Source organism: Rattus norvegicus, chromosome 4 (genome assembly GCF_021556685.1).
Source record: "Rattus norvegicus strain SHRSP/BbbUtx chromosome 4, alternate assembly SHRSP_T2T, whole genome shotgun sequence".
NCBI lineage: Eukaryota > Metazoa > Chordata > Mammalia > Rodentia > Muridae > Rattus > Rattus norvegicus.
This window is the reverse complement of record NC_141537.1, coordinates 22,857,897-22,872,539: the sequence shown is the minus strand read 5'-3', so window position 1 is coordinate 22,872,539 and position 14,643 is coordinate 22,857,897. Positions and strand designations below refer to the sequence as shown.

The following is a 14,643-nucleotide window of genomic DNA, read 5'->3' as shown; positions in this document are numbered from 1 at the left end:
TACACACACAAACACACATATGCATACACATACACATACACACACACACACACACACACACACATATATATATATATATATATATATGTACTTACAGACACATTTGCAGAAAGCTAACAGTGGAATTGAACTTTTCTGGTTGATTCATTTATTCATGAATTAAATAGATACCTAAATAAAAATGTCTGACAACTCAACACAATTGACAGTTACAAAAGTCTTCACAAATATTCCTTTATTCCTTTCATAAAGTTCATTATTTTTATTTTCACAGTTTACAGTGAATCAAATGATTCCTAAGAGATGAGAAAGTTTCTAAATTCATTTTTCCTTAACCCTAACCTGTTGTGTTTCCACAGATCCTCCCACTTAGTTGCCTTAAACTGTAAAATATCCATTTAGAGAAAGCCTTGTGTATATTCTCTAAAGACCTACATTCATAGTTTTAGTCACAAAACTAATATATTAGGTTCAAAATATGTTTTGAAATATGCACATCATGGAATTACTAAGTTGACTAATTAAAATGCACATTACACCATATATTTCACTGTTAAAATGTTTACATGTGTTTTGTGTGCTTCTGAGAATAAGAAACCAAGACAGTAAGAGAATGAAGGATATCTTTCTCATGATTTATTGGTAAAGCAAAAGTCCTGGCTTTTTAATTTTAAGAAGAAATAATCTTTGCAACCAGAAATAAAAACCTTTCAAGATTATCAACTTATAAATAGTAAAACTATGACTGGACATTCTGGAGTATCAGTGTATATATAAGCTGGGGGAGTAGTTTCATGATTCAAGTGAAGCCATTCAGAAATTATAACACAGTCCATATGCTTGGCTTTTGAAGTCTGCTTAGTACTCCATCAGGGATTCTCAACTTGTATGCCTCAATCTGATTTCCATAAGACTCAGGTTCTCCTCGGTGAAAAGACCTGCTGCAAACATACCATGGGTTAACTCCATAATAACTTATGAGGGCAATAAAACTTCCCCATCAGCTTGCCTCTTAAGTAATGATCTTTTATGCTGTCTTATAAAACTGAACTTATGTTTTATTTGTAAGTCATTCTGGGCATAATAAACTCTGAATTTGGGGCACTTAGTTTTGTGTTTTACTTACGTTCTTTTTCGGTGCATTGTTTTATGGTGGCTTTGTAGCTATTTCATGGACAACGTGCCACAATGATCTAGCAGGAAACTGATTTCTAGGCAAAAGAATATCACACTTAAAGGTGCTTCGAGATACCAATCCCATATACTTCTAAATTACAGCCATTACTCACTAACTCTTTTGCTATGTATTTTATATCTAGAGAAAACTGTTTACCACCAGAATGAATAGATCATCTCCCTTTAGGTTTGCCTAATATGATACTTCAAGTAATGGGTACTTTAGAGAATTGCTGTTAGTATTGGTGATCTCACTTAAAATTAATTGAAATGAGTATTAAGCAACAACAGACACCTAGTAGATTAAGTTTTGCTATTTCAGAAATATTATTGCAAATTAATATACCAATCCTATTCAAGTACATGTTGGTATAATTATTTAAGGAGATTTTATTTTGCTGGGTTTTGAACGCAATTTAGACAATTGTGCCACATTCAGTCATCTCTGTTGTGGTTTTATAAAGACAAACAAGAATGAAAATTAAGTCTCTCCCCCCCACCTTGCTCTTTCTATTTCTTACAGCACAAACCTGGACCTACTGTGCTTGAATATATTTTTAAATTTCCAGAACAATGACATTAAATTAATAAATTTTAAAATAAGTTGGAATTATTAATGTAGAATTTACGATGCATCTGAATCTTATGAACTTATAAGACAGTCTGTTATTAATTTGTAATTATCTTTTTTATGAGCGGACGGAGCTCAAGAAAGTGGAAAGAAGAATAGTAACTTAAAAGTTGACAGGGTTCAAACTTTAATTCTGTTGTGATTATTTCCTCAAGCCAACTTTTGATTGTACAGTCAATGATCAGTATATGTTGGTTCAAACTCATTGTCAATTTTATTAGAATTATAACTACATAAAAACACACATAAACATGCATACATGAGATTATGTTCAGAAAACATTTGACTGAGCAGAAATATAGATTGAAGTGGGCACAGTCTCCTAACACAAGCTGTAATGTGTGTAGTAGTTACTTTCCTATTGCTCTAATAAAACAACAGCAGAAGCAGAAACAGCAGCAGAAACAAAATCAGATGAAAAATTATACGAGAAAGTGTTTGTTCGGGTTTGCAGTTTTAGAGAGTTAGAGTCCATGAGAGCAAAAGTGGAAACCATAATGAGTGAAACAGAAAATTGTGAGCTCATACACTGAACACAAGGAAATAACCAAGAAGACACCAGAAATGACTTGAGGTTTTGACACCGCCAATGAAGCACGCTCCCAGTGAAGTACTTCCTCCAGGAAAGCCATATTTCTTAAGCCTTATCAAATAGCACCACTAACTGAGGACCACTACTCAAGTATCTATGACGACCAATAGTGTTCTCATTCAAGCTACCATCTATCACTCACTCTCTGAACTCACAGGCCCCTGACCATGACATAATGCAAAACATATTTACTCCAACTTTAACGGTCCAGACGCAAGGCAATCTCTTAACTGTAACATCCTTTGAAAATCACAAAGCAAGTTACATACTGCTAAAATTGAATCACACAGAATATACATTGGCATTCAAAATGGAGGAATGGAGGAAGAGTGAGGAAATACCGGTTGAAATCAAGACCAAAATCCCAAAGGGCAAAGAACAAATTCTCTAGCTCCATGTCCAATGTCACATAATTTAGATGGCTCTGCCTCTACAGCTTTACTACTTGTAGCCTATGTCCTCTTGTGCTCGTTCCATTCCCTGCACTCCATTCTCCTTGGTAGATATCCCATGTTCTGACAGTTTGAACATCTGTAGTCTCCAAAGCAATACAGAATTCATTTTTACACCTTCATGTGATGACCTTTCCTGAGAGGTTTTGCTTTTTGGGAAATTCAGGCCTGGACTCCACTGCCATATATAACCTCGCCTCAGTATTCTCTGAACTCATTCAGGAATATTCCACATCATATTGACCATTTGGAATGGATTCATGGCCCCATTAATGACATTTTCAGCAGCTTCTGTTTCTTGTTGCTATAGGAACAGAAAATATTTGCTCTCTGTCATGACTTTGAGACCAACCTTGGTGCAGTCTTCCCCTGATAGCAACTTTTATTCCAATGCAGACAGGCATGTTACTTTCTTATCTCTGCAGAAGGATTGGCTATAGTATAAATTTAATTCCATAGCATATGCTTTGTATTTCTCTTTGCCCCATTTGATATTATTTTTCAACTTTAGACTTGTATAAAAGCGATGACTAAAAACCACTTGATAGAGTCTATATCAGGCTGTTATAAAAATTTGCACCTTAAATTAGGGCATCAATTCCTAATTCATCCTCAGACAAATGCTTAGGATAAGGACAGAAAGCACCTACATTACTTTCCTACAGGGACTGAGGTAACAGCCTGAACAAAGGAGAAAAAATAATTATGTATCAGCAATCATCTCTCCTTCCTGTTTATGGTTTGACAGATTTTAAAAGCTCCTGCTTCCATACTTCCCCTGCCATGGTGAGTAAATGTTTAAACCCTGAGCCAAAATAAGTCCCTCCTTATGTTTCTTATGAAAAATAGCTCTGAGGTAGAAATGCATCAAAAAAATAGCAAACAAAATCAAAACAAAAGAATGTTTTTCACTGCTACATATTAAAGTCTTTTACTGACAATAGACTATGCAGTCCTATCTTCAAGTAATATAAAGATTGTTTTCCTTATTAACTCTGTAGAGACTTCATCATGTGTCTTTTTCTGAAAGTGAAATAGAAACATATATAAAATGTTTCACATCAGTGATACAATATAGAAATAGAAACAAAAAATACAGGGTAATATTTAGTTTATATCAATCTGACTTATTTAATTTGGGTTGTTAATCATTACTGAAATTATTACATGAGGGCAGTATGGTGATAAGGACCATTATCAGAAACCAGGTCCTGACTGACTCACATTAGCACCAATGAAAAGGCAAAAATCTCTGGACCAGAAACTAACAATTGTGTAGATTCTATATAAAGTTTTTATGACAAAACCATGGTTTTTACATTACATTTGAATCTCGATGAAACTCTCAAAATATGTGTTAGATTTATGGAGCTGCATAACAACTTGCCATGGGTAAGTTTGAAAAGCAGAACTGTATTTCTCCGGCTTAAGAGGAAAGATGTTTGAAATATTAGTACTGGAAGACACTATTCATTCCAAAGGATCTGGGGGAAATCCCATCCTTACTGTTTCTGGTACATGATGATTGATTATGGCAATCTACCCTAATTTAGTAGGATCTTACCTTAGTTTGATTATATCCACAGAGTACTTCCTCATTAGGACACATCCCTGAACACTTGTGTTTAGCATTTCTATCTATTGTTTGTGGGGTTGACGAATTAGTATAAAATTTTATAAGAACTAAAATACGAATATGTTTAGGTATAGAAGAAACAGAATAGACAATTTCCAAAAGCTGACCCAAGAACTTCATATTCATTATAGGGGAAACATCCCTCCATGGTTTTGCCACAATTATTATCTTTCAACTTTGAGGCCATAATCTAAAACAATAATCATGTTATCCTTTGTCACATATGCATACATTTGTATAGAAATATTTTTAAAATATAAACACCATTTGAAAATGGAGTCAGTAGTGAATTTTTACATTACAAAATTTTTCTTATTCTATTATCAAATATGATGTTAGTGAAGAAATTAAAACAGATAATCTAATAATGTTATAAAGCAAGAATCACTTTCTCACTTCTGTTTATCATGTTCATTATATCTTAATTTTTGACTTTGCTTTGTCAAGGACCAACCTTGAAAAGGGGTTCTGAGGATGGGGTGTCTGGGAAGCAGAAACAAATGATGGGAAGTCAAATGATGGGTCCAAGATGGAGGCCTACGTTCGGCTAGAGATAAATTTCCAGCCTGCTTTCTGTCTGTTCTATGTCACTCTCACTCTTGCTCTTGCTCTTCCTCTCTTTCTCTGATCTTTCTCTGGAGATCTCCAGATCATTCTTTCTTTTTATTCTGCTCAAGACAGTTCTCCAGGTGATTCTCTCTTCCTATTCTAAAATATTTGCCAATAGCTCATCTCCTGAAGATCAGAAGCCCTAGTCTTTTATGTTACATATCAATCTAGTCATTTGTTTCCGATTTTCTTCAGATTATCTTTTGATAATCTTGTGACCCTGTTCTTATTAGACAAAAAACAAACATTTTCTTTTAACATTGCAAAAGAATTCAGAGATCTGTCTGCCTCTGTTAAGCACAGCTGGGTAGAGCCCTTCCTGAAATTCCCATTTCTACTACACCTTAACCGGAACTTGTTCTGTCCCAGGCTGACCCAGAACTCAGGAAGTTGTCTGCCTTTGTAATTATAAACGAACAAACAAAAAAAGCAAAAGGCAAACAAAGGAAAAACTCAGTTGGGTGGGATCTCCTTCCTACATATCTTTCTGACGTGTGGGCTCATAGTGTAGTTGTCTTTCTTCCTTTAGTTTCATGAAGCCCCTCAAATAATTCATATCACATCCTTACTTTGTGCATACTTAAAAAATTATCTATTTCAAACTATGTTTGTAGAGTTCTTTCTCACAGCCTTAAGGGCTGTCCTCAAGGTCCCAACATTTACCATTTGTATAAGACATTAACCAAACCAAAGCCTCCCAGACACCTGCTGTCTCAGGTTATCATGGAATCATTAACAATAACTGGCAGGACTTTCTTTGAAGGAGGGTTGTAAAATATGTACGTTATTAAGCAAAAAACCTATGCCCCTGGCAGCTATCTACATTCATGGAGACTCACATCTGCTGGCCCTGGTCCAGAGGCAGGAACCGTGTTATTCTGCCTCACCAGCACCATACTGAACCAGGAAGGCTTGTATGACTCAACTTCAAATATTAACAAAACAAAGCAAAATCTATTGATTGTCTTACAAGTATTGTTAGCATTCTTTCTATGCTCTACCCCACAGTTACCTGGCAACTGTCAGGAATGCCTGACTCACTATAGAAGGGTTTGTTTGCCCACTACTCACTTTCTTACTCTCTTACTTTCATACTCTTCCCTCTCCATCCTTTCTCTCCTCATTCTCCCCTCCCCTCATATGTTTATGGACAGCCTCTACTTTTATCTTCTTCGTCTTCTTCGTCTTCTTCGTCTTCTTCATCGTCTTCTTCTTCTTCTTCTTCTTCTTCTTCTTCTTCTTCTTCTTCTTCTTCTTCTTCTTTTCTTCTTCTTCTTCTTCTCCTCCTCCTCTTCCTCCTCCTCTTCCTCCTCCTCCCCCTCCTTTTCTCCTCCTTTTCTCCTCCTTCTCTTCCTCTTCCTCCTTCCTTCCTTCCTCCCTCCCTCCCTTCCTTCCTTCCTTCCTTCCTTCCTTCCTTCCTTCCTTCCTTCCTTTTCTTCCTCCCTCCCATCCCTCTCCTTCTCTCTGCTGGAAAAAAAATCCTATGCTTAGGTAAACCTTTGTTCTTTGGACTCTGACACTGCTCAGAAGCTGGTCCCACAACTCAGCTTCTCTCTGGGTCTGGGTAAATCATTCTCCCATCATCTCTCAGGGCATTGGCACAGAACTCATTCCCTAAGTTCACCTTGTAATGATCTGATGAACTGGCCTGGTTGTTGTCTCTAGCTCTAGCTAGCACATTTCTCCATCGGACATCAGAATGGACACATTTTTATCTCCTCTTCTACTCTTACCCAAAAAAGGGAAGGTCTCCACTGCCTCCTCCCTACAGGTATGCCTTCAGGTCTAATTCACAGGCTGACCTTGGCACCTATCCCCCCAAGCAATATCTCTACATGGCCACTTAACTGGCATTTTAAAAACAAACTTTTTCAACTCTCACTAGTCATCCATTGGCCATTCCCCTCCCCCCTCATCCTCTTGCTGCTTGCTCCCTGCTCAGGTTTTCTGCTCCCCTGATTTTGCCGCTGTGGCACACTTTCTCCCCTCAGCTTACTGTCTTGCTCCTGCTCCTGGCAGCTGCCGCCTGACTATCCTCATCTTTTGACCTTCCCCCGTCATTTTCTTGCCACTTGCTTGCAGCTCCCTGGATTCTGCCATCACCTCTGCAGCAAACATCTGGTCTCTGCTCCCCTCAGAGATGCTAGCAATCAAAGCAGTCCCAGATGTGCTCATTCTCCACACTAGCTCTCACTGGAGCAGAGTTGCTAGGAGACTAAGAGAACTACTCCTGGCATTAGCTCTAGCCCCACCCCTCTCATTTGTGCCCAGCTCACACCTAGCAGATCCTCCACCTACACTTCTGAGCTCCAGCAGCCACTGCCAGCCACTCCCAGGCTTAGGTCAAGAAATGGACTGGTGTGCCTGCTTTCTCACCCACTTGCCTGCCCACTAGCTTTTGATTTGCCCTTCTGCCCACTCGGCCCAGAGTCTCTCCGTGGCATGGGACCTGAAACAACCCAGGAATGCTCACTTTCTATCTCTGCCCATTACCAAATTCAGCTGAACAGTTGTGCTATCCATGGCCTCTGCACCATAGCTATCAGCTCTCTGGTTTCTTTCCATTGTGCTCCAAATCAGCTCTAAGCCAAGTGTTCACTAGACAAAATTCAGACGTTTGTCTTTGTGTGTGTGTGTGTGTGTGTGTTTGTGTGTGTGTGTGTGTGTGTGTGTGTGTGTGTGTGTTTCTCTGCTGATGCATAGCTACTTCTGCAATTCTAAGATATAACAAACATGTGACTTTCAGTGCCATCTCAACTAGGGGCAGCCTGGTGAGTACCTGCCATCTTTGCTGTGTGCAGAAGAGTTTTTCCCAGGCTATTGCTTCAGCGTCATTTTAGATAAAGGCAGTCCCATGGCTAGCTGTAGCTTCAGCGCCATCTTTGTTATGGACAGTCCTCAGTTCATTGCCTTTAGGAGTACAACCTGACATAAGGCCTCCAAAGTCACTTAACAATTAAGATAAGGTTTTGCTTCTATCCTGCCTTGGTAAATAATGGTTTGTAAACAGTAAAAAATTAAAGATCACTGGCTTAAATATACATTTATCCATGTTTTTGTACTGTTATTAAGTCACAGCATGCTCTCTTTATTTGCTACATATATTCTAGAGCAAGTACTTAAATAAACACAGGTTGTCTAACTCAGAAACACTTAAAAGACTGACTCTCAATCTTGTCAGAAGTCTTCTACATGTAACATTAAATGTTTAAATTTATGATAGACAGAGACTGCCAAATCCTGACAGCTTACCACTGATGTCAAAAGATACGGGCAGAGCAACAAGATTCTACCTGGATGATATGTATGATAACCACTGAGAAACACTGCTGTCTTGCTTTGCTTGCTGCCAGGACTTGGTCTACACTGTGAACAAGCACAGGATCCTCAGAGAGTTAAATGTCTTTTATTGCCTAAATCAAGTTGGGTCATTTCTGGCACAAGATTCTGGGCCTGGCCACCAGATTGACTCTGCCCAAGTTACAATGGAAACCTGCAAACTGTTTTGGTAGTGAATTATAGATAAACTTCTGTCATTTTAATTATTACATGATGCATAGATAATAATTTATTCTTCTCAGATTACTGACTACATTGACAGCTAAGCTAGCTGCAGCTTGGTAACTAAAAAAAAAAAAAAAAAAAAAAAAAACAGACCTAGCTCTTTACATGAAGGTAATCCACAACCTTATGATCTCATTAGTCAATTTGATAACTAGCTAAGAATACTAGGTCTCTTATCCGAAAAACAGACAGGTCTGCCTCGCTCATAGTACTCAACTGTTACTTCCTTACCTACATTCAATTCCCAGTGACTAAATGCTTCATATTTCCTCTCCTTGCTAAGCCATTATCCTAACATTAACCAATAGAGTTCTTATAAATTAACATAACCCTAATAAAACATTCAACTAAATAATCCACTTCCACAATCACAAGTTCAAATTTTAAGTTTCCTTTGGTTGCCTTTTAATTATAAACTTAAAGTGTTTCTTGTGCTAAATGTATAATATGTCTATTACAGTTACAGATACAAGTCTCCTTTGGTTACCTTTTAACTATAGATAAAATGTAAAAAGTATAAAATTGAGAAATGATGTACTTCAGATGAGTAAAGTATTCTTTAAATATATAGTGTCAAAATAGGGCCTACCCTTATGTATCTATTAGGAATATCAAACGTGTAGGAGGAGGAGCCGATATTAAAATCTGATTCTCCAACTGGTTCTCGATTTGGTCAATAAAGAATGTGGGCCAATTGCTGGGTGAAGAGTAAAGTTGAGACTTCCAGACTCAGGAGGAGAACTGATCCAGGGAAAGGGAGTTTGGGAGTGCTTCATTGGAAGGAGGAGAGAGCAGCAGTCTCATAAGATCCAGAGGCACCTTGGGGCACCAAGCCTCTGCCTTGGGCAGGAACTAAGAAGGTTGTGGGGCGTGGGGAGCTAGCTTATAGCTGATAGCTGAAAAGATGAGGACAGGAGATTCAGTGCCCAGTAATTTTTCTATCTGGCTAATTTTAAAATAATAAAGCTCTCTAGTGTTTTCCATCCACTGAGCAAAGGTGGACAGAGAAAAAGCAGCAGCTTGAGGCCTGGTGGGGCTAAGCCAGGAGGAGCTGGGAGCTCCATCGCAACTCCCAAGAAAGGTGGAAGCGGACCATTGGCGGAGCGAAGAGGGAACAGGCAAGCGGAAAGGGACACAGCAGCAGCCGATGTCCAAGAAGCCCAGTGCTCAGGCCATGTTCCCAGGAAAGGCAGAAGCATGTTTTAAAAAGTATATGCAACAAAATGCATCCAGTATAGAGAAGGAATAGAACTGTATATTTTATATTTTGTTCAACACAGCATGGTTATGAATGGGTGTGTTTTATCATCAAGACACAATAATATTATCTTTTACCTAAGGTCACTAGAAAATGATCACGCCTGAGAACACCATACTAAATCCCACCTCAATACACATTATTTTTTTAAAAAAAATTATAGACATGGAAAAAATTAATATTTGTTCATGTGATTGTTGACTTCTTTTGTGACATAAGAAATGAGTTCTTTGGTTGAGTGGGATGAAAAGGAGGTATGGTGAATAGTTTTCTGTATAAAAATTATTAAAGAATACATTTTTGTGGCAAATTACTATATACTTTATAACTCATTTGACTAACTGTTCATTATCCTATCAAAGAGAAAAACATTTTGCCTTTCAATTCCCATAGGCCAGATTCCAGGCCACTGAAGTCTACGTAAGAAGTCAAGCAGAACTGATTATTTCCTAACATGAATTGTGAAACCTAAATTCTAGCACGAATTGTGATCATTTTAGACAAATTCATTGCGGTAATGTAGTTAAAATTTGTTTAATAGCAAATACTAAAATTACCATGTTATTATGTTTGATAAACATTAAAATGTATGAATGTACAGTTTCCGTATTTGCTCTCAGGCCAAGCTTTTACTTAAGTAGAGTACTTGTGCATGCTTTTAAGGGATATGTGCTTGAAATTTAATTGGGAAAAAACATCATACACTTAAGGAAAACATGAATAAGGGAGTTAAAGATTGTGGTTCTAATTTTTTTCATAGTCATAGCATAAAATTAGTAGAAAAATTTGTCCACTTGTTTGTGGAACTTACACATGTTCGGCATGGCATATGACATTTTATATAGTCTCCAGAATTCAAGAATTTGCATGTCAATCTTTCTTCCTGATGCATTTGTCCCTAGACACTCCAATGGTCTCTATTTGCCATATTTTCCTCATTTATTTTTAGCATGAAAAGATGCAAGGAAAATAGATAGCTAGTTTATACCGAAGTCATTGACTATACAAGCCTATTCATACTACAGATACAGAAATATAGCAGTAGCAGTAAAATGTGATTCCAGGCATATGATTAATTTTAATGTCTTAGAGAAGATTTCATGGAAGAATTAAAAATACTTTTCAACTATTTCTTTAAGTCAGTTTTATTGTTAAAATGCAATTTGTACCTCGGTTCTTCTTGGCCCACGCATAAAATGTATATAACTTTGTCCTAACTTTGTACCCAGTCCTTGCATTGCCCAAGAATGAACACTAACTCATTTATAACTCTTCTGGTGTCATTTGCTGCTTGCTTTCTGAAAATGATCCTTTCCAATAAACTCCTTTTCTCACATGACACTATCAATCTTCGTCAGTGAACCTGTGGGAAAGACACGACAGGAAGATACATTTTATTCTTGGCTTTCATATGCTTGTTGCGCTTTCTCAGATCTGGCCCCATGCTGTTGAAAACTTTGCTTGAATCAGAGTCCCTCATCCTCAGCACCTTCTTGATGCTCCTATGCTTTGGTGAAGCTCTTCCTCGGGTCTTTTTTTTTTTTTTTTTTTGCCATATGGCAGCAGGAAATGTTCTAGGAGGTTCTGTCATCATGTATTACAGTACACCACTCCTTCATTGTTTAGAAATTTTTGATATACCCTATTTAGGACTTGAAGGGGGCCCACACCTATCATGTTGTATGAAAGTTTTTTTTCTTGTGTGCTCTTTGAAAATCCAAAAAGTAATGGCTGTTCTTATGCTGTTGCCTTCTCTGCACCAATAACCATTCATCTTAACTTTTATGTAAGCTAATCTCCTATTGCACATTTGCACATATTTACTCTGATAGCTAATAGTTTTGAATTCCATTATTTTCAAATGGTAATTTCTGTTCCGTCTTTGAACCTGACATGCAAAGTAAATATCTTCTTTGACAAGATGCCAGGCAAATCTTGATGCATTTTTCTCCTCTTTCAAAATCTTCCATAAAAGTGATAATATATTACACTCATCTCCTTAAATGCATTAACACAAATAATTGCTCCGAAACATATATGCGCTTCAGACTTCTAGAACCTGAGTGTAACTTTTAAGAGTGGGTTGCTGCGTGTGTGACTAACTTGATGTCAAAATGAAACCATCCAGTATTACCTCAGTGTACTCTAGAATCAGTACCAGAAACCCTTCTAAAGGTGAAGCTCAGAGACCTTAGTCAGGGAGTAAGGGAGGACATCTGGGAAAAGGCTGTGTAAAGACAGTGCGAAAGATTTATATCATGCAGCCCCAGGCCAAGTATCGAATGCATCTACTGGAACTCGGAAGTAAAGAAGCAAGAACATTGTCTCTCTAGAGGCTATGTGGAAGAGGTCCCAGCAGACACTGATTTCAGAGTTTTGGCTCCTTGACTATAAAATAATAAATTTATATCATTTTAAACCATCAGGTTTATGATTATTTATTATGACAACTCTAGGAAAGTAATCTAGGTCGCAAGTAGGGTCCAAGGGAAGTTGAGTGGAACGGCAATACTATATCATTCACATTCTAGCTGGATGCAGTTATATTGCAAACACTAGTTTATCTACTGAAGATGATTGTTTCTTTTAAATCAGATTTAATAATCAATATTCATAAGGGTTCATATTGACCATGAATGCATATGACCAATGAATATATATGATAATGATTTCTGTTGTGTGACATTTCTCACAGAAATGTGAACAGTACCAGTTGACCACAGGGAAGGAACAATGACGGACCAAGGGAATGATGACAGTCAAATCTGACTTCTTCAATTTATGACTGAGCAATAAGCCACTATTCCACAGTAGTGTTTACTTATTCTCAAAATCTTCTTCGCTAGATAGGAATCCCTGCAGGGCATTTGCCATTGCAACCAAAAGAAGTTCACCTCTGTGACTGAATGAGGCTAATACCAAGAATAAACTCTAAACATACGGCATTTTAGACAGAAACTTAACAGTCCTATAGAAAGCCTTTAAACAATTTAGCAGCAATTGCTTCCTTCTTCGAGTACATCATGTCATTGGACATGGCTTTTGTGTTACAGCACAAATCCTAAGGTCCTTCTATGTAGTGGGCTTTCAGCCTATTGTAAAGCACTTGGTTACATCTCTAACCATAGTGCCAGTACTGTACATTATAGGCATATTTTGCTTAGCACTTTAACAGTGTATTGCCTTCCAGTTTCTGCCTGCGCCTGGAACTGAACTGGTCCCACAGCAATCTGTACCCTAATCCCGTGGGGGAGAGAACTGGACTCTCAGAATTGCAGACAATTCTGAGAGCTCAGGGAAGACTTTTGCTCACATTCCAGGTCCAAGACAAACCTGCCAAGATGCTCTCTGGATACAGGAAGCTAGGAGCAGTCAGGGGCAGGACCCTTACGGTTTCTGCCAGCGCACAGAGCTGAAAGCCAGTCTCCAGGAGCTGCTGACACCCGTGAGAGCAGAGGTAATACCAACTGTTCTGCTCTGAGCGACCTACCTGTAGGCCTCAGGACACACAAACCCAGGACCAGTCTAGTTATCTCTGGTGTTAGTCTTGCTGTCTCTGACTGGAGCTTGTCCCTCCTCTGGGCCTCTGAGCCTGTGATTTTAGGTGTGTCAGCACTCCTGTGAGACCAGTTCTCTCCGGATGTGGAGAGGTGTGTCACCGGGTTAGCTCCAGGGTGCTGATAGAAACTGAAAAGATCCTGTTTGGCTGTTTCATGGTTCCTGTGCCCTATGCGCTCCTAGAAGGTCCCTCTTTGGTCAGTTATTGGAGCAAAAGTGTTGGTCTCACCTGTGAGCATAGGAGTGACAGCACTCCTGGGAGACCAGCTCTCTCTGGGTGGGATTCAGGTAAGGAGACCTGTGCAAAAGCCTTAGCTCCAGAGCACAGATAGAGACTAAAAGATTGACTTCTTTTCTAATTTGTATCTCCTTAACCTTCTTTAGTTGTCTTTCTGCTCTAGCCAGAATTTCAAGTATTATGCTGAACAGTTACAGGAAGAGTTGACAGCTTGTCTTGTCCTCAATTTCAATGAAAATCCTTTAAAATTGTATCTATTTAATTTGACCTTGGCCATTGGCTTACTGTATATTGCCTTAATTATACTTCGGTATACCCCTTGTATCCCTGACTTCTCCAAGACTTTTATCAAAAAGGGTGTTGCATTTTGTCAAATGATTTTTGGCACCTAGTGAGATAACATGTTTTTTTTTTTTCTTTCAGTTTGTTTATTTGGTGGACTATGTTGAAGGATTTTCATACGCTGAACTACCAATGCATTGTTGGACTGAAGCCTAGATGTGTTTTGATTTGGTTTGTGAGTATTTTATTGATTAATTTTCATCAGTGTTCATTAGGGAAATTGGCCTGAAATTCTTCCTTTGTTGAATCTTTATATGGTTTAGGTATCAGGATAACTGTGGCCTCAGAAAATGAGTTTTGCAATGTTCCTTCTGTTCTATTTTGTGGAATATTTTGAGGAATATTATCATTAGTTCTTTTTTGAAAATCTGGTAGAAATCTGCATTACAACGATCTGGCTCAGAGTTTTTATTTTTTTTTAATTTGGGAGATTTTTTTAATGTTAGCTTTGGTAATTCATACCTGTCTAGAAATTCTAAATGAAGATTTTCCAATTTTGTGGAGCATAGGCTTTTAAAGTAAGACCTAATGATTCTTTGAATTTCCTCAGTGTCCGATGCTGTGTCTCCATTTTCATTTCTGATTTT

The 14,643-nt window shown here is 38.0% G+C and overlaps 1 long non-coding RNA gene across 1 annotated transcript; it reads right to left on the bottom strand.

Moving 5' to 3' along the window:
- Positions 1 to 614: 614 nt before the first annotated feature.
- LOC147994710 (uncharacterized) lies at positions 615 to 4,970 on the bottom strand. Its single transcript, XR_015687194.1, has 3 exons — positions 4,942 to 4,970; positions 1,127 to 1,211; positions 615 to 941 (listed from the first exon to the last, which is right to left on the bottom strand). It is a non-coding gene; the product is annotated as an uncharacterized LOC147994710 (long non-coding RNA).
- Positions 4,971 to 14,643: the final 9,673 nt, after the last annotated feature.